The sequence below is a fragment of the Canis lupus genome, chromosome 23, assembly GCF_048164855.1.
Source record: "Canis lupus baileyi chromosome 23, mCanLup2.hap1, whole genome shotgun sequence".
NCBI classification, from domain to species: Eukaryota; Metazoa; Chordata; class Mammalia; order Carnivora; family Canidae; genus Canis; species Canis lupus.
Genome location: NC_132860.1, coordinates 12341797 through 12368034, shown reverse-complemented (window position 1 = coordinate 12368034; position 26238 = coordinate 12341797). Strand labels below are relative to the sequence as shown.

At 46.3% G+C, this 26238-nt stretch overlaps 1 long non-coding RNA gene across 2 annotated transcripts in view; it reads right to left on the bottom strand.

Annotated features, from left to right (window-relative positions):
• The window catches only part of LOC140614741 (uncharacterized), a 119299-nt gene that overhangs the window by 9295 nt on the left and 83766 nt on the right, over positions 1-26238 (bottom strand). For both annotated transcript variants that reach the window (XR_012015530.1, XR_012015531.1), the window contains exons 2-4: positions 9436-9533; positions 7720-8713; positions 1915-1995 (exon numbers count right to left, since the gene is read on the bottom strand). This is a non-coding gene — a long non-coding RNA (uncharacterized lncRNA). The remainder of the gene's footprint in view (positions 1-1914; positions 1996-7719; positions 8714-9435; positions 9534-26238) is intronic.

Below are 26238 nucleotides of genomic sequence, written 5' to 3'. Positions count from 1 at the left end.
TTTTCACTGAAAACTTTCCATGGGTCAGAGACTATCTAAATGCGTTATAGGCATTATTTCATTTAATCCTCACAGTAACTCTGACATGGTTTCAGTTATTACATCCAGTATGATCTTCAGGAGGTTTAGGTAATTTGCCCCAAATCATACAGCTAACACGTGATAGGGCTTGGATTTGAAGCATCATGTGTCTGAATTAGCAATTCCTCAAAGCTGTGTTCTAGTCCATCTCTGACAGTCAGTGGCTGAGTGACTTTGAGCAAGTAGCATATCTGAGACTCAGTTTCCCCAACTAAAAAATGATTAAAAATTCCCACCTTATGGGATTGATATAAAGGTTAAAGGGGGTGGGGCATTATTATAAAATAATGTGCCCAGGAGAATGCCAGGCATGTATTAGGATCTAATAAAGTCCATTTTCCCCTTCAATTTTCCTTTTGTCCTTCAAAGGGAAAGTCACCCCACCAGAAATCGCTGGAGAGAGAACTCAGTAGGTTGGGGCTGCACCTAGTGGCAGCTCAGGGTTCCAAGCCTTGGTTTTATCATTTGCAAAATAGGGAAATAACAGGCTTTTTGCAAGAACAAACTGAGGTAAAGCATAAGAGGTGAGCATAGTGCCTGGCATACAGTTGGCGCTAAACAAATATTTGTGAAACAGAAGAAGGGAGGGAGGAAAGAGCCTGGTGAATGGTGCTCAGGTGCTCCAAAAGAACCTGTCCCCAGCAGCTGTCAGGGCCCGGGACAGTCCCACCCTGGCTCCACCAAGCAGTGGGCAGGAATGTTCCAGAGGGTGGCGAATGTCCTGTGGACCTGCTCAGTGCCATCGATCAATATGTTTTATGATGGGTCTAATTAAGCTCTCTAACGAGAGATCACGAGATGACAATTTATCCCAGAGCCATCACTCATTAAAATGCTATTTCAGGAGATGACATCGTTCCAGCCGTAATTGGAGGAGTTCGCGTGACTGGAATCTCTTGGGAGCAGAGATGTCCCTTGTCACTCCTCACCTCTGTGGTGAGGGGCTCAGAGGGGCCCTGAGAGGCACAGGAATTCCTCCCGTGTTGCAACAGCCCGGGGCTGCACCTCCTCTGCTTAGCTTGGCCCCCTCCAGCCGCTGGGGCGCGGGGCTCTAACCAGGCAGGCAGCCTGCGGCTGGGCAGAGACCCGCACCCAGAATCCGAAGCTGGGCACCCTTGTCGTGTAGGATGGGGAAGGGGCCGTCCCCGTTCAAGCCTCAGTTTCCTCATCTGTAATGAAGCCCTGGTGATGCCTTCCCTTCCCAGCTCACTGATTTGTTTGAAAGATTAGAGGAGGTGATCCCGAGGTCCTGGGATCGGGTCCCACTTTGGGCTCCCCGCAGGGAGCTTGCCTCTCCCTGTGCCTGTGTCTCTGCCTCTCTTTGTGTGTCTCTCACGAATAAATAAAATCTTTAAAAAAAAAAAAAAAGTGACTTCATTTCAGCAGTCAACTATCAATTCACAGAATAGGTTTTGTCCCTGCTGAGTGCCTGGCACTGTGCTGACACTAGGACCTCCAGGCTTTTCTTATTTTCTCTCTCTGTTACCTTGGGCAATGCCTGACCTCAGTTTATCTGTAAAACTGACATCACTTTTATTATTATTATTATTATTATTATTATTATTATTGCTATTACAGAACAGAGGAGTGGGAAGAGCACAGCCGTTGAAGCGAGAGTCTATAGGTTCAAATCTCTGTTCTATGACCCACCAGCCATGTGACTCTGGACAAGTCACTCAGCATCGCTGAGGCTTGATAACAAATCAGTAATAGTGGCCACTTCCACAGGCTGTTGGGAAGATTTTAAGAATTCTACAGTCAGCTTGGTTTCTGAAGGTCCTGGGGACACAGAGATGAAGAGACAGGGCAGTTTTCCGAGGGCTCCTGTCATACCTGAGTGTCCGCAGAGTAATATCCATGCCTAGGGCAAATTACAAATCTGAAGAGGACCCGATCAGCCACGCCGGCTGTACCCTAGAGGACATAAGGGAGTAGGTGGCATTTTAGCTAGACCTGAAATAAGAGAGCTTCTTCAGTTGAAGAAGAAAGGAAAGAGCATCCTGGGATGCTAAGGACTTGAGGCCGGAGAAAGTTGGGGTGTTGGGAGCATTGAGAGCAGGGAGGAGGAGCTGGTGGATGAATAAAGGGAATGGAATGGCACAAGGAGAGAAGGAAAGGAGGCTAGCGGGGCCAGCAGAGGGCAGGGGTTTCTTAAGGTTCCCGAACGTCATGCAAAGTGTTTGGACTTGAGTCCGAAGGTCATGGAAGCTTCGCTGAGGATGAGTCTCATAGCGCCGTCACTGAACGTGAACCTCAGAGAGGAGGCAGGTTCAGGCACCCCTGCCAACCAAGGTGGCTCAGAGCCTGCGGCGTGAACCTCCTCCGCCCACTGGGACCAGAGGCCCAGGCCCCCCACCCAGGGCGCCCGCTGTGGTCCTGCAGGGAGCAGGTGAGGAGAGGGCAACCGGGATGGGGCCCCAAATCTGGAGCTGCTCTTCTCCCAGGAAGGAGGCCAGGAAAGGCCACCTGAACCCACTGAGCTGCTATCGTGCATCATGCGTCAGGGACGCAGCACTTAGTTCTGACAACACTCAGATGCCATTGTCCCCATTACCAAGTGACGCACCTAAGTCTCAGGAAGGGACAGGGGCTTCCCCAAGGTTGCCAGCTAACAGGAGCAGAGTCAGGATTCTATCTGTGGTCAGCTGGTCCCACGGCTGCACTGTCACCACTGCCACCAAAAGTGGTCACATGTCGCATCTCCAACCTGCACTGGCTCGAGGTACGGGCAACTTACCTCGGTTTTTCAGAGGAGGATGCTGACCCCCAGAGAATTCTCCAGGAAGCATCTTGCCATGGATGCCTTCCATCAGATAACTTTCTGATAGAAAACAGAGATGCAGCTCTGACCTGACAGCTATGATGCTGAGGAACATGTTTTCCTGCAACTCTGGGACAGCACTGATGGCCTGATTCCAATCTGTTTTTCCAGAATCCATTTGCCTTTGCTCATTCTTGACTTTAAGAGCATATGTGACCAATACTGGCTCTTTGATTTTTTTTTTTTTCTGAAGGGGTAGAACTAAGAAGTGGAGACATTTTCCTATTACATAATAAAATCATTCCCTTAACCAAAACGGTGGGAGGGGTCCACCGTGTCTAGTTTGAATGCTTTTCAGAAAATAAATGGGGGGAAAAAGTAGCTAAAGATATTTGAAGAAAGGATGCACCCCTAAATGTGAAATTGTTCAGAAAGTATTTGTAATAGGATTCAAAGTATTCATGACAGCCACTACTTACACTGTTTAAAAAGTTGCAATTAGTACCAAAAGGCTTGGATGAAGAAAACATCATATCATAGGCATATTTATAAAACAACTTCCATCAGCCAAAGGAAAAATGGACAGAACTCTATTACAAGCTTTTTATATTTGAAGAGCAATTTCTAATAATATATCTAGAAGCCATTTCTGAAATTGACTTAGTGTGCATGATCTGGGATTAATGTTTCCTGCAAAATCACATGCTCGTTTGAACGTAAACATTTTGCACTTCCGTTCCACCTCCTGGTTCAGAAGAATGCACCTCCAATGTGTAAAATGATCTATCAAAATTAATTGTGAATGCCCTAATCCAATCAAGTCCACCTCATTAGGCAAACATTTAAATTATTAAGTTAAATAGTGGGGTATTTCAATATAATCTTGTTATGCTATTTTTATGGCAATACAAATGCTGTCTACAGATGGGCGCAGCTTCCCAGCCGTCGTCCCCATTGTTGATGCACTTGCCATCCCCACTGCTGGTGCATGGCATCGGTCCACAACCACTCAGTCTCTCCTTCCTTCATAATTACAGAGGGAGCCCCTAGTATGTGCTAATATTGGAAAGCTGGAGAAGACGTTCACTTCTCCTTTGTGGATGCGGGGACCAAAGTTCTGAGAGGTTGGGTGATTTTTCCTGGATCACCCAGCAAATCTGTGGCAGAGCTGCATGAGTGCTGCAGGAGAACCCCGGCTTCGGGACTCTGATCCACCTTTGTGCTTGCTTCACTGTCCCGAATTGGTTTCTCTGTCCATCTCCTTTCCACTTTGACTCAAACAGAAATATAGAAACAGAATACATCAGGTCAATGCTGGACATCGTCCAAATAATCAGTATTTTGCACAATGACTTTTTTAACCTCCTTATATAGTACAAGATATCTCCCCAACCTGGTTGCTCTTCACCGAGCCTTAAATAGCTTGTTCTTTCCCAAATTCCTCCAGCCAGCAAATAGCTATTCATCATTTGATATTTCCTTGAAGGCCAGCCCAACAAAGACATGTTTAGAAGAAATAAGATCTGGAAGTCTCAGACTCTAGCCCCTAATTTAGTCTCTGGATATGTGTATGTTGTAGGGAAGAAGAAAAAAAAAAGGAAACAAGCAGACTGAAAGCAGGCCTGGGGGCTAGCTATCGCGATGGGCTGGGCGCCCATCCTGGGATCCTTTTCGGAGCCAGAGCGCCCATCCCGTGCTCCTCTAGGGAGTTGCGTCTATGGTGTCTCAAGATTCAGATTTAACTCAGAAGACAGGTCTAAGGGAACTTTAGACCCTACCCTACTCTTGGCCATAAAGTGAAATGAAGAACTTCCCAGTGTGCCCCTGCTAGTGTTTGGCTCATATGTAGACGTGCTTTTCTTTTCTTTAAACCTGGGGCATGGCTGAGACAGGGCGAGACTTCTGAGTCATTCCCAAGGGGAGCTGACTGACACCAGAGTGCCATGAATCTGGGTATCCTTCTCCCACAGTTTGTTTGGTTCTCTGGTCCAGGCTACAAGACCTCGTTATGACTTCCATAAGCCCTAGTTTATCACTCCATCGATATAAAGAATACATTAATAAAAAATAAAACATTTTCTTCCTAAAAGTTCCTTTTTTTTTTTCTTTCTGGTTTTAAAAGAAATTAAAGGGCGCCCAGGTGATTCCGTTGGTTAAGCGCCTGCCTTTGGCTCAAGTCATGATCCCAGAGTCCCGGGATTGAGCCCCACATCAGGTTTCCTGCTCAGCGGGGTGTCTGCTTCTCCCTCTCCCTCCCTTCCCCCACCCCAGTTGTTCTCTTTCCCTCTCTCTTGTTCACACACTGTCTCTCAAATAAATAAATAAAATCTTTTTTTTTTAATAAGAAAGAAACTGAAATGTTTTCATGGGCACCTAAATGTACTGTGGGTCCTGGGCACTGAGCCTGCTATGGCTAATAGACACATGGGCCCTGCCAGGCCTAAGGACATGAAGCCCAAGGAGAACAAAGCCTCCCATTCTGCCTCTGTTTGGTGGATGGACCTCAACCATCAACTCCAACACTCTGAAAATATCTAGCTTCTTTATCTCCCATCCTCTTACTTCCCATTTCTTGTGTGGGGACAGGTTAAAAATTACTGGTGTAAAAAAAATGCCCTTACTACCAATCAAGCTCAGGCTCTCCAAGTTTATCATTGCAAGGGGGATGACCTTTGTTCTTTGTCCTCTTGGTTTGATTCCTTCTGCCACCATCCTACTCAGCCTCATTCTTCACATACTAAAACATGGCTCAGTTAGGGTTAGAACAGTCAGAAAGACCTTCCCAAGGGGAAAGCAAACACATAGCATGCTGTAAATGCATGATACAAAGGGGCCCATAGGAACAGAGGATGTCAGCAGCTAAGACTCAGCGGGAGGCTCTGGGTAGCCCAGGCTGTGGAAATTGGAAACTGACACAGTAGTGGTGGGAGGGTAAGCTGGTGCGACCACTTTCGAAGACCAAAGTCGAATGTAATGTCTTATGACCCAACATTTCTACTCGAAAGTAGTAGATTGAACCATGTGAACTTGCCAATATTTGATTGTTTCTGATCTACAAAAATGGCAACTTAATTTGATTCGACCTAATACATAACTAACAGAAATGCATACATATGCTCACCAAAATTGTGTATGAGGATGGTCCAGCAGCACCACTCAGAATAATCAGATACTGGACACTGGGCAGAAACCCACCAACCATGGACTGGATAAACAAGTTATGGTTTGTTCATGTAATAGATTAGGGCAAGCAATGAAAATAAGGTGTAACTATACTCAACCATTGCTGATTGAAAGAAACCAAACACAAACGTGTGTGTATTGTATGATTCCACGATAGATAATTCAGACACTCCTTATCCATGGTGTTAGAAGTCAGAAAACAGTTACCCTAGTCAAAGGGGACTAAGCATTGACTCCAAAGGTACATGAGGAGCTCTTTCTTGATCTGGGGACCAGTTTCGTGGATGTGTGTGTGCACTTCGAGAAAATATATCAAGCCAACTTATGAGCTGCATATTTTTCTGTACATGTATTTTCCTTTCTTAAAAAGTTTAGCTAAAAAAAAAAAAAAAAAAGAGGGCCACAGAAGGATTCAGGCAGCTGTTGGGGCAGAGACAACAGCAGCTGGTTCCAGGAGGGCCAGCACTGCCCTCCTGCTCTTGTTTGTGCCTTGGTAGATGTTTTGACCATTAGGTAATACGGCTCCGTGCCAGCTGCTCCCCATGCTTTATTTCACTCAGTCTACGACTCAGCACTGAGTTGGCTCCTATTATTTATCCTAACCGATGGATGCAGACACTGGGGAAACGGATGCTTAACGACTCTAAATAACTCTCCCAAACGCACACAGCTATGGAGACATAAGCCAAAAGCTGCCCCCGAGAGCATATGTGTCCAAGCCCTCATCTTTCATGTCCGTGCTCCAGAATCAAAGGAATGGTGATCACCCGGGACAACTGGATGTTACAACGAACTCCCTTTGATTTGGGTCCAGATCCTGCCTTTCGGGCCCCTACCTTCTCTCATTGGTCCCCGTTCCTGTCCCTTCCCACCAGCATGGCCACCCATGAAGCCGAGAGATCTTTCAGAAGGAGCCAGGGTCGTGCACCTGGAGGTGGCTGGCCCAATCGAGCAGAGATGTGGTTTTCTCTGTGTTGCCTGATGGGTTGTGGCAGGGCCTCAGCCCCCCTGGGGCTGGTTTATGCCAAGGACGCCTCAGCTCCTTCTCCTGCGTACTGCTTTTTTTGACTTGGTTCTGTGTCAGTTTGTATGCAACTATGATATATGGACAATCATGTGGCTCTGGGCCACAACGAAGGCCAAACTCGGCTTCTGCCTTTTCTGACCAGAAACCCAGCCTTCCTGTGCCCTGATTCTTCCCACAGCCCCGTTCTTGCTGAGTGTGGGAAGAAGTGGCAAGGAGAAAGGCAGGAAGGAGCACTTCCTGAGTGTTCTGCGTGAGTCCATGGGTGTACTGTTTCCCTTCAGCACACAGGCCACCCCTGGGAATCGGGAGTCATTACCCTCACGGTGCTGCTGAGGAGTCGCAGAGCTCATGGGGTTAACTGCAAGGGCTCCTGTTTCCTGGGCCTGGGATGGTGAGGCTGGCAGAAAAAAACTGCTGAGATTTCAGGGGCAAGCAAAACCCCCTCTTTCTCTACTCAACACTCCTGGAGTCCTGGCATTGGGTATGGACACGCTCTCAGAGCTTGTGTCCAAAGGCTCTGGTGCATGAGCTGAACCTGACTGGTGCCATTGACAAGACGTGCGCTGTCCCACTGGACACACAGAGAAGGGAACCATTGTATACGATGAGGGGCAGAGGATGAGCGAGATTAGCAGGTGGTGGTTCTAGGTCCCACTTGGCCACTTACCGCAGGTGAGCTTGAAGAAACTTCTCTCTTCTCTGGGCCTTCACTTTCCCATCTGTGCAATGAGGGAATGAGGTTTGTGGACGTCTGCTGGTCTTCTCAGTCTAGGCTTGTGGCATCTGTGACGAACCTTGGGTCTGGACCCTGAGGTATTGGTATCACTAGGAAAACACTCTCAGAATGGAAGAGGCAGGAGGGAACTTACCCCCTTGGCCTGTGGCTCAGGTGGTTGGCCGAGTGACAGGTAGGAATGAGGGACACGCATATTTGGTGGCCTGGGTCCATCAAAGGTATGGGTCCATCAAAGGTATGCCTCTCATTAGGCAGTGAGAGGAAGGGCTCAGGACGGCAGGGCCTGACAGGGCAACTAGACCAGTGCCAGATCCACACCCAAATCATTGCTGCAACCTTCGATTTTATATGTTCACCACCTGACCCCCATTTACCCCAACTGTTTCCATAATAACTCAGCAGTTCTTAAGGTGGAATCAGTGCCCTTTGAAGTCGTTTGCAAAATAACACGTGTAGGAGAGTATGAGAATTTTTCTGGAGCAAGAAGCTTCAATTAGAGCTTAGACACACACACACACACACACACACACACACACACACACAGTGAAGAATAACTCTTTCAATTCAAATGCATCCCTCCTCCATCCCCACCACCTGTGCCCAGGTTCAAGCCCTGGTCATGGATATCTTGGACTATTGCAATGACCTCCTAATGAGACTCTTTGCCTCCAGCTTCATCTTTGGCCAGTCTGGCTGTCACAGAGCCCTCAAGGTCACCTTCCTCACACTTTGCTTTAACAGCCTTCTTTGGCTTTGCATTAAATTCTCCAGATAAAGTCCTAAGTGTTCAGCCTAGCTTGTGAGGTCTTTCCAAATGTGGCTTTGACTTCTTCTCCAGCCTTACCTCTTGAGAAGCCCCTTGCCTGAGCATCTGGTAGGAATGTCCTTCCTCTTTAATTTGTTGAACTCTTAGGACATAAAAAGGCTTAATTTGAAAAAAAAAAAAAAAGGCTTAGTTTGTTTTGTTCACTGCACTATCCTAACACACAGTGAGCGCCTGACACGTGTAGGCACTCAGTAAATATTTTTTGTAAATAAATGAGTGTCCCCATCTGTTGAAGCCTTCTCTCATTCCCCTGGTAGAGGTGGTCATTTTCTTGGATCCATAATTCACTGCATTGCAACTATTTTTATATTATATATGATAGTATTAGGTGGCATTGTATGCGTAGTTATTATACGTCACTGAGCTGTAATCTCTACGTTCACAGACCCAGTTTGGTGTTTCTTTATATCTCCAGTATCTAGACAAGGACTTGGTATCTACCAGTTGCTCCAAATAAATGTATTTTAGATAGGTGAGAAAATGACTGAGTGTCCTTTCAAACTCCAATGCTAAGCCAATCTTTGCCCATCAAAAAACCTATGCATCTTGAGGGGTCTGTCTCAGGTTCTAGTTCTTTTGTGAATCTATTTGCTCCCTTGTCCCCAATTTGATATATTTCTGGCTTCCCTGTATGTTTTGTTGATCCCTCTCCTGTGGACTAATATCCCTTTCCCCTGCGCTAAGAATTTATCAGGGAGCTCTCAGCTGCTAGTCTGCACACTCTTTAAACCCTGGAGACTCATCTATTCTGTTCGTTATCCACTCCCGCCCTTGCAGGCTAACGCAGCCCTAGCACAGCGCTCCATACTGTGATACGTTACCAGGCCATTGTCAAGCTGATTGTTAAATTTTCCCAGTTTTGGCTGGAACTCCAGTTCTTCTCCTCACACGTGGGACAACTTCAGTGTTTCACAGAATCCTGTTCTCCAAAGAAGAAAGAGAAAGATCCGCTGGCCCGTATGGAAACGTCCCTGGGAGCGTCAGCCCTTTGCATCCTACCGTGCGCACGGCCAGCCGAACCCTCCCCAGGAAACCTGACACAGCGAGACATTCACACTTCAGAAAAAATAAAGATGCAGAACAGGGGAAAAAATCATTATGGGCCACAGCCATTGCACAGTGAGAAGCCCTAATTATTCTGTGTAGCCTGAGTTTTTCTTAGTAGGCAAACTCTTTTGAATATTAACAAATATTTATTTAGGAATTAATAATTGACATCTATTAAAGCATAATTTATGGAGAGTGAATTCCTCTTGCTTTGGGTTCCCACTGCTCGGCTACATCTGGCTGCTCCAGGAGTCACTCTTTCTTTTGTTAAAAGCGAGATGCAACGCTGGGGAAGAGCTCCAGCAGGGGACAGGGACGCGCTTCAGTGACAGAGGGCACTCAGCCCGGACTGGCCGCTCCTGTTTCTTGCGGCCTTGGGAGAGTTTCCTGCCCTCCCCAGCCTCCCTTCCAAGTCTAAGAAACAGACATCTTCATGTCCACCTTTATTTAGATGGACATGCTTGGTTGCAAGTAAAGGAAATTGTTGTGAGTTGGCTGGAGCAGTGAAGGGGGATTTGGATAAGGACAGGGATCATCTCCTGAAGCCCCCACGGGGATATGGCTGAGGCCTGGGCGCCCCTGGGAGCCAGGACTGGGAAGCTCTCTGCTCACTCTCTGCTTCTCACCTCTGCTTTTCTCTGCGCACCTGCTGTTCTCGTCCCTTCTTTGGTCTCCACAGCAAAGGCACAGCCTTCTCACAGCATGCGAGCATTCCCTACGTTGAGTGTGGCCACAGAAGAGTGTGTGAATATCCCTTTCTGTCCCCATTTCCGCTTTGCCCCTGTGTGGTCCTAGCTGCTTAGTGCAGAGGTGGAGAGGTCACACAACCAACCATGGACAGGGGCACGGGGCACCAGAAGGCCACACCTTCTGGGCACCACTTATTCATTCACACATGCATTTGTTCATTCATTCAACAACTATTGACTAGAACCCCCTGAACCAGGCACTTTTTGGGTGCTGGAGATAAGGCAGTGAGTGAGGCAGAAAGGGGTGTGGGTCAGAGAGGTCAATCCAGCAGAAGCAGCATCAGCAGAGAATTGAAAGCAAACCACTCACCATCCAGGTCTGCAAGGCTGTTTTTTTGTTTTGTTTTGTTTTGTTTGTATTTATGATAGGCACACACACAGAGAGAGAGAGACAGAGAGAGAGAGGCAGAGACACAGGCAGAGGGAGAAGCAGGCTCCATGCACTGGGAGCCTGACGTGGGATTCGATCCCGGGTCTCCAGGATCGCGCCCTGGGCCAAAGGCAGGCGCTAAACCGCTGCGCCACCCAGGGATCCCTGCAAGGCTGTTTGAAATGCACAGTGAAAGCTCTAAGCTTTTGCAAAATTGTAAGAGGTTATTATGATATTAGACATTTTTAGGGAAAACTGGGTAGCCCTGGTGGCACAGCGGTTTAGCGCCGCCTGAAGCCCGGGATGTGATCCTGGAGACCAGGGATCAAGTCCCACATCGGGCTCCCTGCATGGAACCTGCTTCTCCCTCTGCCTGTGTCTCTGCCTTTCTCTCTCTCCTCTCTCTCTCTCTCTCTCTCTGAATAAATAAATAAATAAATCTTTAAAAAAAAAGACATTTTTAGGTAAAACTGATAAGAGGCTAGAAAAGGAAGAAAAGGAGGAAGGAAGAAAGAGATCAAGAGAAAAAGGAAAGCCCATGGAAATAGGAATGATAGGAGGTATCTATTTTGGACCAGGATAAGAATTATTCTTATGTTCAAGGCTTTGAAAAATAAAATCGAGAGAGATTTTATTTGAATACTGAAGCGTATTCAAGCCAAAACCAGATGGCCTCAGCCAGGGCTGATTTATAGGTCACTCTCATCAATGGGGAAAAAATAAACAAGGTGACCGAGGAGGTGCAGCCCCATTTCCTAGTTTGAGAAACCAATCTTTATAGTCAAATTTGAGGTCTTAGGAGATTCCACACCTCTGGCATTCAAGGAGAGAGGCTGCCTGTCACCTTCCCTGGCCTCCCAAGACAAGAGCGTACACCTCATTTTAACGTTAAATAAAAACAGCATTTCATCTCCTCTGGAATGCAAAACTGTGAATTTGAGTGAAATATGCAGTTTTCATTATGTTAAAAGATCTACTCATTACAATCAAGATAAGAGGATGTGAATAAGACAAATTGATCACCACTTTAAATGTATTAATCAGCTTGCAACTCTTGTCACCAGTCAAAACAGAACAGCTAGACATTTATTCTGTCTCAGTTGTGTTTTAGAGCCCATCCCGGGAGGTCACAGAATCAGTGAGCTTCCCTACACAGTTTATGGGCAAACAGTCTCAACACATTACGGAAGTTCTCACCTGCTTCGAATGGGACTCAGAAGACACAATGAAATATGTCTACTCATTCTGCAAATATTTATTGAGCAGGTACTAGGTGCCAGGCATTGTGTAAAGCTCTGGAGATACAAAAGTAAGTCAGAGCTGGCTGGTCCTTGCCGCCCACGTTCCCGCAGCTTAGGAGGCAGAGGTGCAAGGAAACAATTCCAATACAGGGGAATTGGGGTTCAATCAATGGTCGGCATGATGTGCTATAGGACCGAGGACCAATCTGGAGATCGTGGTTGTGATGGGATAGCTGGCATGAGGGGTGCTCTGCACAGATGCTGTCTATGCTTTAGAGCTGGAAGAGAAAAAAGCTCCAGCAAGAAGAGATGCCGGCGCATCTCCAGAGCCCGGCTGTCGGTGGTGTAGTAAGGAAGGCCCGAATACTCAGTTCAAAAGAACATGTCTTCTTCTAACCTTGCCTGGTAGGGAAGCCTTGGGCTGATATGCATGAATTATCATACTCGGTCCAAAGGAGATCCATGAACCTGGGCCCAAACCCCACCCAGGCCATGCCTTCCTTTTCTCACTGCTCCTGGCCACAACGGGGCCCCTGAGTTCTGGAGGCTGAGGGGTAGGTCGGGTCAGGACCTAGGATCAGCACAGAGAAGGAAGCCGGGGGAAGGATTTATCCAAACAGTAGGAAGAAGGCCAGTGTCCCAGAAAGTGAGCTTCTGGGGGAGTTGGACAGGAAGGAAGCCGAATGGCCGAGTTGGGTCAAGCCCAGGCAGCATGCCCATCCCTGGGATAATCTCCACTCTCAGAGGACACAGCAGCAAGTCAAAGGACTTGGGTGCAGAGGAGCCAGGAACAGAGCCACTTGCCAAGCCTGAGCATGAAGTGGCAGCTTGGCCAAAGTCAGAGTACGCCAAGAGCCAGCCTCATTGTTCAACTCTAGCACCTTCGATCCTCCCTGCCTGAGAACGGTTGAGCAAGGCTGAGCTGAAATATGTGGGGAACTCACCCGCGGCTGGGAGTGGTCAGAGATACAGGGACAGACCACCTGTCCAATGTCTAGCAGCCCTCTCTTCTTTCAGTCAAGGCTGATTCTCAGGGGAGTGTCTAAAATCCTGGGAATAGACTCCTAAGAAGCCTAGTATTTACCTGAATTGAAACATTTTGGTTTGGGGCTGGAGACTCCGGTACCAGTGGGAAAGTGCTAAAGGCATGCTAAAAGGCAATCAGAAAAGGAGAGCTGTCCCTAAGATTTCTTTCTGTGCCTTTGCTCCAAGCCTCCTGGAAAATGTGGAGGAGCCATTTGGAAAGGCAGGTATCTTCTGGCACGATCTTTACCCCAGGCCATCCATGAGGCCAAACAATCAGCCCACTGAGTTGAACTTTACAAGTTACTGATTTTTTTTTAACTTCAATTATCTGTTGTTGACGATTCCATTATGGGAAGGGAGAAAGGTGTAAACTCAATGTAGGGACCTCTGGAGCAAGGCATTTATCTGCCTTTTATGAGGCTTTGAGACACCATAATGCATGTTTTATGGGCCCATTCTCATTTTTAATCTGCTATGATAAGATCACTGTGCCAGAAGGATACGGAAACTCACTGGCGAGGCCAGCTCAAGGCAGAGACCATGATTCTGGCGTGGGGAGGTTTTGCTCCTGTGGGGAGTTCCCTGCATGTGGCCTGTTAGGATCCTGCGCAGTGAAGGCCCTCTTGTCCCACCCTGGCAGCTGTCCCCTCTACACGGATCCTCGGTGGTAGCAGGCATGAGAGGGCCCAGACCTCACACTGTGACAGAGTAAATCACTTTAACCTCTCCTGAGGTCACAGAAATAGCAGCATTTTCCAATGAGTAGCACATGTAGTGAATAAGAGAAAATGGAATCCACGTGCCTAGAAACAGACAAGGCTTTAGGCACAGATTTCTGATCCTCGCTCTTAGTCAAAGGCTGATTGAAGGCCATCATCCCCGGCCTTGACCCTCTTCAATCATGTACTTGGATCTTCCAATTCTGTCTCCTGCATCAATTCTCCCAGTGGAAGAAGGAAAGAGCGTGTGCACCTGCCAAGGAGGGAGGACAATCAATCCTCTCTAAGTCTCCACATGCTCCTCTCCGTCGCCTGGTCTCCTCTGCAGTTGGGCTGAGGCCACACGCCAGGTCCACAGGCTGCGCACGGCAGGCACTTATGTTGCTTCCAGTTCAAAATTGTCAGGAACAGCTGTGAATTCTCCATGCTTTCTTGCCCTTCCCCAGTATGGAAAGCGAAGACCATCAAGATACTAGTGATAAAGGGTGGAAATAGCCTTGATTCGGGAGTTGCTTTTGGAAAACTGTCTCCAGTGCTGCCAGACCCATGTGGCACTTGATGGAGTTATGTCATCGAGATGTAGGGATTGTTCATGCTTGCCCAACCTGAGCACCATCTATGTGCTTATGGATGTCTACTCTGGAGAGTTTTGGCCTAGTTTGGGGATGTGATGGAATTCCCATGCCCACCCCCCAAGATTCTTCTTCTTCCAATGTACCTCCAGATCTTATGCCAGAATCTCTGACACCGGATACTCCTGGGTTCTCTTCTGTAGAGTTCTCCTGAGAATCCAGGCTATCGCCTTGGTCTGGGAGGTATCACCTTTTGCTCGGGACTTAGTCACTGGATGCTGGAAGACTCACCATTTTCCTGAATTGAGTTGATCAGAAGGTGACTGAATAGTGTATAAAACATTAGCTTTTCAGTTGGACAATATGAGTTCAAATTTTAGTAACACTTTATTCCTTCATGGAAGCATTCGGCACACATAACGTGCCGTTTATGCCCAGATGCGCATCTCGAGCTTGGACTGCTACTCTAACCTCCAGATCCAAGTATCCTTCTGTGGTTTGGCACCTCAGACATAACCAGAGCTCTTGATGTCCAGAGCTTCTCAGGTTCCCCTTCCCAGTCAGTGGAGTCTCTATAAGCCTGGGTGCTGAGGTCAGAAGCTTCCTCTATTCGTTGCTCTCCCTTCTCACTCGATCATCCAACCATCACTGAGTTCTCTAGATTCTATTGCAGATACCCCGTGAGTTCCTGTCTGCATTTCCACATCCATTGTGCAAGCCCCAGCTCCTCCCCTCTCTCACCTGGAGTACCTCAATAGCCTCTTTGCTGTGTGCATCTAATTGCCCCACTCTATCCATTCTCTGTCCAGAGCCAAAGGAGCTACTCAGAACCTCCCTGAAGTCTGATAATGCCTTTAGGGGGAAAACAGATCCCAAATTCGCATGCAACCCTGAGTGACCTGTGTACCCTCTGCTGACTTCATGCCCTCTTACCCAGACATGCCAGATTTTTAGGCTCTGATCAAGTCCTCAGACGGGCCTCATCATGCCATTGCCTAGAGCTATCACTCATTTCTGGCCTGGCCACCTTCCATCATTCTTTTCAAACTCAACTGAGATGTCCTTCTCTCTGGTACGCCCTCCCTAAACTCTAGATTTGGTCTGCCAATATCACTTTCAATCACACCCTGTACTTCTGCTTCATCTTACAGTTTGGAGTTGAATGTTTATTTGTGTATTTATGTGCTTCATGTCATCTCTTTGACTTGACCTTGAGCTCTATGGGGCAAGGATACCCACGATATCTGGCACATAGCATGTGCCCAGTACATGCTGCTGGATGGGGGGAAGGCATTTTATTGAGTGATGTTGCCACTGCAGTGGTGGGCAAGGGCCCTAGCTTCAGGGGGAAACTAAAGCGCCCAGTACAAGGACCCTACTACTCTAAGACAGGCTCTGAGATGTCCACATTTACAAGATATCGAAAGGAGAGAGTGATTGATACCAAAATGGAGTTTGGTAACAGGCTTCTTCCCAGGGATCACTAATAGCTAATATCTGCACGGAGCTTCTCATGGGTCTGGGACTCTATATGGATCCTCACAAAAAGGAGGTAGGTTCTGCTTTCTTGTACCCATTTTTAAAGTGAAGAATCAGACACAGAGGGGTTTAGTGACTCACCCACTGTCACACAGCTAAAAACAGCAAAGCCAATATTCTCCCTAGGGTTTTGTGTCCCCATGGTCGGGGCCTAGCCACTTTGTGCTATGCTGGGAAACGGATTCATTAAAGTGGAAGATGAGTGACAGATGAGTTTCAGACCTGCCTGCCTCTCAATCAGACACCTAACACAGGGACATGTCACTGGGCTTCTCAGAGGGAATGGTGAGCCACCCCTGGGACGCAGCATTTCCTGGCAGGGGTCAGAGAGCCAGGTAGACCTGGTGTCTAGTCCTGGCCTTTGCCAACTCACCAGGTGACGTCAGGGCAGCTTGTGTCACCCTCTGAACCTCTGCTGCTGCTCCCCGGGCAAAAGAAGTGGGATGGACGGGTTGGCCCAGAGCCTTTTCTGGAATTTAGCTCTCCAGGATCCTGGTGGTTCTACCGAGAGCCGTTCCCTGGCAGGCCCCTCGCCCGGGTTCAGGGCAGGAAGGCCCCCGCCAGCCGGGGCCTGCCCCCAGCCACTCAGGTCCGGGGCTGCGCTGCCACAGGGGAGGCAGAGGCCGGAGGCGGAGTGCAAGACAGGACACAGGACGGGAGGAGAAAGGTGGGGCGGAGAGGAGGCAGGCGAGGAGGGAACGGCCGGGCAGGGCAGGGCGCCCGCTCGGTGGCCCTCGCCCCGACCACCGCCACCGCCACCCGCAGCGGCTTTTGACCTGCTCGGAGCCAGGAGAGAGCCAGCCCTGAAAAGGATGGTTTAAAAGCCACAGGCCCGCGGAGCAGAGATGACAGATACAGGACAATAAGTGTCCTGGTGGTCAAATTGCCGATTGGAGCATCTGCGTTAGGCCGCGGTCGGGGCCTCTGCGAGCGGCGATGGAGAGCCTAGATTGCGGCCGGGGAAGTCACACAACAATGGGGCCTGATGTTTTGTTTCCACTCTTCAAAGGCGCTCCTTTTCTTCCTCCCGGTGATAAGGCCCAGGAACCGGTTAGTGACATGCTCGTGGGAACCGGGGAGAAGAATGGGCGGCGTATCAGCGGCCGGCGGCGGCCCGGGGCGGCGGGCGGGCGGGGCTGCGGCGGGGAGATAGCATTGAGGAGCGGGGCGCCCGGCCGGCCGGGCCCCTTTATCCAGCCGGGATGGGTGGGAGGCCAGACAATGTAGCGCTATATTTGGTTTGACAACAAAGGGCCCCAGAAAGGCTTGATAGTGGGGGGAAGGCGGGGAGGGCGGGCGGGATGCAGCACAATGAGGGCTTTGCAAAGGTATTGAGCCCCGGCCCTTTATGCCCGGAACGTGGCACCGGGCGGGTGTCCTCGTGATGTCGCATGGCTTTTGTCTGCGCCACGGCTCTGTTTGCTAGAGTGAGGTCCCCCCCTGGCAAGGCCGAGAGAGGAGCCAGGGTGCGCCCCCGGCCGTGTCTCCGAAGGGCCACCTGGACTCCCACTCCGCTGAGACAGTCCTCTCCTTCCCCAGAGCCTGGGCTCCCGAAGGCCCCCAGTGTCCCAGGGTCAAGGAGCAGTCAGAAGGGGAAGAGCTGTAGCCTGGATGTCTGCAGGGAATTAGCAATCAAATGAGACCTCCTGTCCCCAAAGAGGCAGCCCCGGTTCCGCTCGGGTCCAGGCATCACAGAGCACAGCACCCCAGCAGAGGGGGAAGGGATGAGGGCGAGGCCTGGCCTTGTGTACTGACCTTGGTCATTCTAGGAATCCAGCCCGTCGTAGGGCAATAGGCACAAAAGATGGCTAAGGCCTGAGTGGTAAGGCTGGGGAGAGTCAAGGGGAGTAGCTCCAGGATGGGGGAAGGGGGTGTAGAAGGAGGACCTTTCCTCTCTGGACTCTGGGGCCTTCTGGAGGAGTATATAGAGTGAAGAGAGCAACCCCAGAGACACAGGACGCTGGGTAGTGGGGGTAGCCAGGAGCCCGGCTGTACCAGAGCTGCATTCAAGACCAGCAAGCGGTATGGGAACAGGGGCTACCACCCAGTAAAGACCCTGATACACTTAGGACTTCAGTCCCGGGGGGAAGGAGTATCACTGACTGTTTTCAGCCTCCATTCTGGGTTTTGTTATTTGCAAACTCCTGCCAGGCTGCCCCCACATTGATTCCAGGAAAGGAATATGACAACCAGGGTTGGGATGGGTAGGTGGGATGAAAGTTGGGACTGGAAGAGGATAAGATGGTGCAGAGTCTCTTTGTTCTGTCAGAGTGACCTCAGCAGTCATGGGGCCATCAGACTGATCTCCCAGGTGCAGCTTGAGAAGCCAGGAGTAATGCAGTCCCCACTGGCAGAGAGATCCCTGGTGTGGGAACACTTGATCCCTATTGCCCTCTTTGCAAAGCAAGATTAACTGCTATGGACAGAACCCAATGCAGGGGCTCCCCTCTGAGAGTCCCATCCAACTCCCCTCTGCTCCCTTAGACCATGGAATCTACCAGAAGTGCCTGCCTTATTTTGTTCCATGTTTATCAGTTCCATCCATCCATCCATCCATCCATCCATCCATCCATCCATAGAACAAGGATTTACTTCACTCCTAGGCGCCTCGTGTTATGCCACGTATTAGAAACAGAACATGAACTCCTTGAAGCCCAGCTTGTGAGGCCTCAGACTAGAAGGAAGATAGTGGTCTAAACACATCGTGACCATGACAAAATCAGACAGCAGTTATTATGGGCGTATCACATTGGACTGAAGAAAGCCCAAGAAATCTTCATGGATGAAGTGATACTTATATTATCTGCATCTATTTTGTGGGCTAAATCGTGTCCCCTCTGAAATTTGTATGTTGAAATCTTTGTCTCCAGTATTTCAAAACGTAACTGGCTTTGGAAATACGGTCTTTAAAGAAGGAACTGAATTAAAATGAGGTCATTAGGACGGGTCCTTATCCAACTTGACTGGTGTCTCCTTAAGAAGAGGAAATTTAGACATAGACACATACAGAGAGAAGATGATGTGAGGACACGGGGAGAAGATGGCCATCTACCAACTGAGGAACGAGGCCGAGTCGGGAACTTTCCCTCATGCCCCTCAGAGGGGACCCTGCTGACACCTTCTGTTGTGTAAGCCACCCAGTCTGCGCACTTTGCTATGGTGGCCCTAGCAAACAGATGCAGCTACCACCCCAACACGTCGTAGCATTCTGTGAGGAAGGAGCTCTTCCTGTGGGTCTGGCCCAGGGCTTGACACACAGTAGGTGCCCAGTAAATGCTGACCTCAGTGGAACTGCCCATTCATTTTTAATTCCGACTATTCCAGCCTCAAGTAGAACATGCAAATCAAAGAGTGCACAGCCCTGTCCCTAAACGGTGCCCCGTCCTTTACCTCAGCTTGCGTTATCTGTACTCGGTCAGGAAGTCAGTTTGTAATTTAATCAACATATATTGAGAACTAATTATGTGTTAGGCACTGGAAATTGTAGTGGGAGGAAAGTTCCTCTTGCATGATAAAATTCCTTCTCAGCTGCTCCCCAAAGCAAAGAATACCACTCAGCAGGGTCACGGCTCCGTCTGCCATTGGGCTCATGTCTGGAACACTCTGGGCTGAGGCCTGTGGCCCAGCCTGGCCTCAGCGCAGGCTCAGCGGAGGGCGGTGGGGGAGGGCAGAGGCAAGAATAACAGGCAGGGGGGACATTTCAGATGTGGGAGGGACTGCACTTTGTGAATTCCCTCTTGCTGACTCTAGGGAGTATTCTCAGTCCTGGGGTGAAGCCAGGACTGACAGGGACAGATCTGTGCATCCCCTGGATAACGTCAGGAGTCCCAGCTTCTAGTTGGCAGGCATCCAGACTGCTGGGACAGCTTAGTGATAAGAAGGCTGCGGAGCAATTGTGGGTGTTAATGAGGGCCGGGGAGTCAGCCAAGAAGCAAAGAGGTGGCATCTGCTGCAACACGACTTCCTGTACCTGCAGCTTTTGAGGCAAACATGATAGGTCAAATCTACATACATTCACACACATACAGGCACGCACATCAACCCACGTGCCCTCATACGTCCCTGGAAGCACACGCATGGGTCAGCATGTAAAACATGCATGTCGACTTGGCCCCTGTGGGTATCACACTGTCAGGAGTCATGAGCACAATGCACACACAGAGCTGGGCATGCTCTTGGGCTCCCACATGCCTTACATTTCAAAGCCCACACTGACACATTAGAAATTAAGTCTGGCTAATGTCTGGGCTGTGAAAGTCACATAAGAGTTCCATATAAGATTCATCTCTACAGCATATAAGCCTATAAGATTCATCTCTCATCAGAGTCTATATCCTCTTCAATGCTCCAGAAAGTCCTCCTGAGACCCAAAACTAGCAGTCTTTTTATTTTTTAACCAGTTGGGTGAGGGTTTTTTGTTTGTTTGTTTTTGTCTTTCCTACAGGTCTTTGAGGAAGACAGTTGGAAATTTCTTAATTCCTTTAGGAGATACAAAGTTCAGCCAACACCAGGGTAGAGGTACCACCTTACCACCACTACAATTTTTGGGGCAGAAAGATGATGTGATACAAATAAATGAGCAATGGACTGAACACCAGAAGATTTAGATTCTAGTTCCAGTTTTGCCTCTCTCTTGATGGACTGTTGGTTTGGATCCAGGAGGACAAATTTCTTCAGAGTCCCATCTCTGGTAGCTGTGTTGTTGAGTGTTCTGGGGCTATGAACAGGCTCAACGAGGAGGAGTGCCATATGTGATTAGCATAGAATAAGGTGCTTCTGAACCTTCTATTTCTAACATTTTTTAAGTCTATAGTACAGTTATCATGACTTAGGAACTAGAGGAACAGTGTTCAGTCTGTATCAAGTCACTTCTCTATGGCACTGCCAACTGATTAGTCAAGATGGACCACACATGCACCTCCTTCTCCCTATTCTATCCCTCCAGTGGTTCTTCAGCCCTAGAAAACCTCTCAGTCATTAATACATTTTTTGGTTTTGTGACCTGAATCGCTTCCATTAAGACTTTACTGCAGTGGCTGAATTCATCATCTCTGTAACGGAAAGATGTCCCCAAGGACTCCCCAGAGTTGTATATAAAGGGCCCATCTTGTGATTGCCAAAAGAGGTAGAGGGCCATCTTTTATGCAAGTTGCACAGCATGGTTCCCCCTGCAACTCTGGAGAGTGTTTGCCTCCTGGATCTATGATGAGCCTGGTCCCTGAACATTTGAAAACTCTAGGCTGTTGTTATAATTCAGACAGAGGGGAGAAGGGGAGACCAGAAAGACTGGGGTCCCTTATTATTCTAACAATACCCATAGAAAAAGGCAACAACAACCAAAAACCCAGTTCAGACAGACATAGGACTTAAACTCCACATGCTCACATACAAGCCCTCCTCCACTAGGTTATGGGTTCTCAAGATTAAGTGAGATGCTCAACATCACTAATAATTGGGGAAATACATTGAAACCACAATGGGATAGCATCTTACACTTGTCAGAATGGCTAAAATAGAAAAGACAAGAAATATCAAATATTGGCAAAGATGTGGAGAAAAAGGAACACTCGTGCACTGTTAGTGGGAATGTAAATTGGTGCAGCTGCTAAGGAAAACAGAATGGAGGTTCCTCAAAAATTAAACATGGAAATACCGTATGATTCAACAATTCTATTACTGGATATTTGCCCAAAGAAAACGAAAACATTATTTCAAAATGTTTATTGCAGCATTATTTACAATAACTATGATATGGAAAAAAAACCTGTGTTCGTTGATAGATAAATGGGTAAAGAAGATTGGTATAGGGACGCCTGGGTGGCTGAGCGGTTGAGTGTCTGCCTTCAGCTCAGGGTGTGATCCTGGAGTCCTGGGATCGAGTCCCACATTGGGTTCCCTGCATGGAGCCTCCTTCTCCCTCTGCCTGTGTCTCTGCCTCTCTTTCTGTGTCTCTCATGAATAAATAAAATATTTTAAAAAAGAAGATTGATATATATAGGAATATTATGCAGCCATAAAAAAGGATAAGATCTTGCCATTTGCTATAACGTAGTTGAACCTAGAGGGTATTATGCCTAGTGAAGACATTTGTCTGAGAAAGACAAATACCATGTGATCTCACTAATATGTGGAATCTAAAAAACAAAATAAGTGAATAAACAAAGAAAAAAATAGAATCAGACCTCTAAATACAGAGAACAAACTCAAGGTTGCCAGAGGAGAGAGGAGTGTGGATAGGCAAAGTGGATGAAGGGATGACACAGATGTTGAAATTATCACTCATTATAATGTATTCCAAGAAGTAAGACTGAACACTCTTGAAACAAATGGAAAGATATAAGCTCTTGAGAAAGAAATAGAAGACATAAATAAGAACCAAACAGAAATTTTAGAGCTGAAAAATACAATAGCCAAAACAAAAATGTCATTTGATGCACTTAATATCGCAAAGGAAAAGTTGGTGAACTTGAATATAAATCAATAAGAATTACCCAATCTGAAAAACAGAATTTAAAAAAAGTATATAAATAAAAATGAGGAGAGCTTTGGGGATATGTGAAATTGCATGAAAAGTTTCAACATGAGAAGTAGAACAACATTTTCAAATTGCTGAAAGAAAGGAACTGTCAACTTAGAAATAAGAATATTCTTTAGGAATAAAGGTGAAATAAAGAAATTTGTTGCCAGTAGACTTGCCTTAAAATATTTGATATAGAAAATTCTTCAGGCAAAAGGGAAATGATACTACAGGAAAATTTGGAATATCACAATAAGGGAAGAACAAGAGTAATGGTAAATGTCTAGCTAAATATGATAAGCTATTGACCTTCTCCTGAATTATTTAAAATATATATGAATGAAAGAAAAGATCATAACATTGTATGATGGGGTTTTCAACACCCATAGATATAACACCTAAGAAGACTATTGACATAAAGTGACACCTATATGGTGATAAGATTTCTATATTACACTTAAAATGGAAAACATTTATTCCTGTAGACTTTGAGAATATGCCTGTATATTTTTTATATCTTATTAGCCACCGACTATAAACATACAAAAATATATAGCCAAAACAAAATAGGTAAATTAAATTGGAATAATTTTTTTAAATTTCCAAACAATTCAAAAAAAGAAAAGGAGAAACAAAGGAAATAAATCCGAGGGAACAAATAGAAAACAAATAATAATATGGTAGGCCTAAATCCAAATACATCAATAATTACATTTAATGCAAATGGGCTAAATACACCAATTAAAAGTCAGAGATTCTCAGAAAGGATTTTTTTTAAAGACCTACTTTAAGGCTGTCTACAAGGAACTTACTTTATATATAGTTGTATAGAAAGATTCGGAATGAAAGCATGGGAAAAGATATACCATGCCCATCAATACTCATCAAAAAAAGGCTGCAGTAGCTATGAAACATCAGATAAAGTAGATTTCAGTGCAAAGACAATGGTAAGTGATATAGAAAGGTATTATGACGGTTACTTCAGGAGTACCTGGTTGGTACAGTCCGTTAAAGCATCTGACTCTTGGTTTTAGCTCTGTCCATGATCTCAGAGTCATGAGTTTGAGCCCTGAGTCGGGCTCCACACTCATGGTGGAGTCTGCTTAAGACTCTCTGTTCCTTTCCTTCTGCCCCTCATGCTGCACACGTGTGCTCTCTCTCTAAAGTATATAAATCTTAAAAAAAAAAAAAAAAGTCAATTCACCAAGAAGATTTAATGATCTTACTTAAAAAAAAAAAAGTCGGGATCCCTGGGTGGCTCAGCGGTTTGGCACCTGCCTTTGGCCCGGGGCACGATCCTGGAGTCCTGGGATCAAGTCCCGCTTCGGGCTCCCGGCATGGAGCCTGCTTCTCCCTCTGCCTCTCTCTCTCTCTCTCTCTCTCATGAATAAATAAATAAATAAATAAATAAATAAATAAATAAATAAATCTTAAAAAAAAGTCAATTCACTAAGAAGATTTAATGATCTCAAATGTGTATACACATACCAACAGAGCTTAAAAATATCTGAAGCAAAAATGAACCAAACTGAAAATATAGACAAATCCACAATTTTAGTAGAGATTTCGATACTTCTCTCTCCAGTTGACAGGACAAGTAGACAAAATCAGCAGGGGTGTATAAGAACTGAATAATACCACTGACTGCCCGGCACTTAGAGAATACGTCATCCAACAGCGTAAGCCACACTTTAAAAAGTTCCTAAGAATCAGTTACCAAGACAGACCATATCCTGGATGATAAAGCAAATCTTCACAAATTTAAAAGCATTGAATCATATAAAGTGTGCTCTTTGATTAAAATGGAACTGAACTTGAAATTAGTACTGGAAAGATAACAGGAAAGCCTCTAAATAGTTAGAAATTAAACCATATACTTCTAAATCACCTATGGGTCAAATAGGAAGTCTCAAGAAAAATTAGAAAATACTTTGAACTAATAGAAAATGGAAACACAACATGTTAAAATTTTGTGAGATGTGGCTAAGGCGTTGCTCAGAGGAATAGTTATAGCTCCAGATGCTTATAGAAGCAAAGAAGAAATACCTCAAATCAATAAGCTCAGCTTCCACATTAAGTAACTAGAAAAAGAGCAAAATGAAACCAAAGCAGGAAGAAGGACAAGAAATAAAGGAGCAGAAATCAGTAAAATTGAAACCAGGAAAAAACAGAAATTTCAATAAAAATAAAACTTTGTTCCTTGAAAGTATCAATAAAGTTAATACACCTCTAGCAATACTAACAGAAAAGAAGGTAAGAAACTACAAATTTCCAATATCAACATTGAAAGGGAGGATGTCATGACAAACCCACAGACAGGGGAAGGCTAATAAGCATTCGTAAAACAACCCTGCACACATAAATTTGACACATTAGGTGAAATGTACCAATTCCTTGAAAACCATAAATTCAGCCAAGATGAAATACACCATTTAAGTACTTTTAGAACTATGAGAAAGTTTGAGTTTATACTTTTTTAAAACTTTTGGAAAAAGAAACCTTTAGGCATGCATGATTTTACTGGCCAAGTCCACAAATAGTTAAGAAGAAATAGCACCAATTCTACATGCTTTGATCCAGAAAGTAGAATAGAAGGGAAGACTTTCAATTCATTTTATGAGGCCCACTTTACCCAGACAAAGATATTATAAGAAGAGAAATTCAAAACCAATAGCCCTCATGAACATAGATGCAAAGATCTTCAACATATAATTAGCAAAGTGAATCCAAATTAAATATTAAAGCCATGATCAATGAGGCTTATCCTGATAATATAGGACTGGTTCAATATTCAAAAATCAACCAACAGAAGCACTTTATTCATATTCTAAAGAAGAAAGACTATATGATCTTATCAATTTGACAAAATTTTTCATCCAATCATGATTTAAAAACAAAAACAAAAACTACGGGATGCCTGGGTGGCTCAGCAGTTGAGTGCCTGCCTTCAGCTCAGGTCATGATGGGAGGGTCCTGGGATTGAGTCCCATATCGGGCTCCCTGCAGGGTGTCTGTTTCTCCCTCTGCCTGTGTCTCTGCCTCTCTCTCTCTCTCTCAGTCTGTGTCTCTCATGAATAAATAAATAAATCTTTAAAAATAAATAAATTAAAAAAAACTGCAAGAAGGAAATAACTTTCAGTAAACAGGGAATAGAAGGGATCTCTCTCAACCTAATAAAAGGAATCTACAAAACAAAACAAAAACAAAAACAGCAAAGGACCCTGCAGCTACCATCATGCTTAATGGTGAAAGACGGAATATTTTTCCCCTAAGATCAGGAACAAAGGAAGGATGTCCACTCTCCTAACTCCTGTCCAACATGTTGGAAGTCTTAGCCAGTGAAATATGGCTATGAAAGTAAATAAAAGGCATGGAAAGGAAAAAAAAATAAAGCTGTCTTTATTCACAGGTGACATTATCATCTATGTTGAAAATCCATGAGAATATGCCAGGAAAGATCTTCTCGTGCTCTAGAACGAATAAGTGGGTTTGGCAAAGTGACAGTACACAGGGCCCTGTCCCCAGCCTGAACCTTGGATGGCAGAACCACAAGCTGGAAAGTGCCCAGCAGCCCCTCCTTGTTCCTTGCTTGCATTCCTTGTTCCATTTCCTCCCCTACTCTTCCTGCTACTTCAAGTTCTTTCCACAGGATTGGAGAGGGACAGCACCTGAAGGCAGTCGAGTGATTGAGGTGGCTGTTTTCAGGAAGGATGCCTCTGAAAGGTGCATGGCATCTTTGAAGGAACAAAGGGAAGATGCTGATGGGAAAAGTAACACCCCGGAGTTTCAGTGGGTCTAGATTTGATCCTGAGTCAGCCATGCACTTACCATCCCAGCAAAGAGA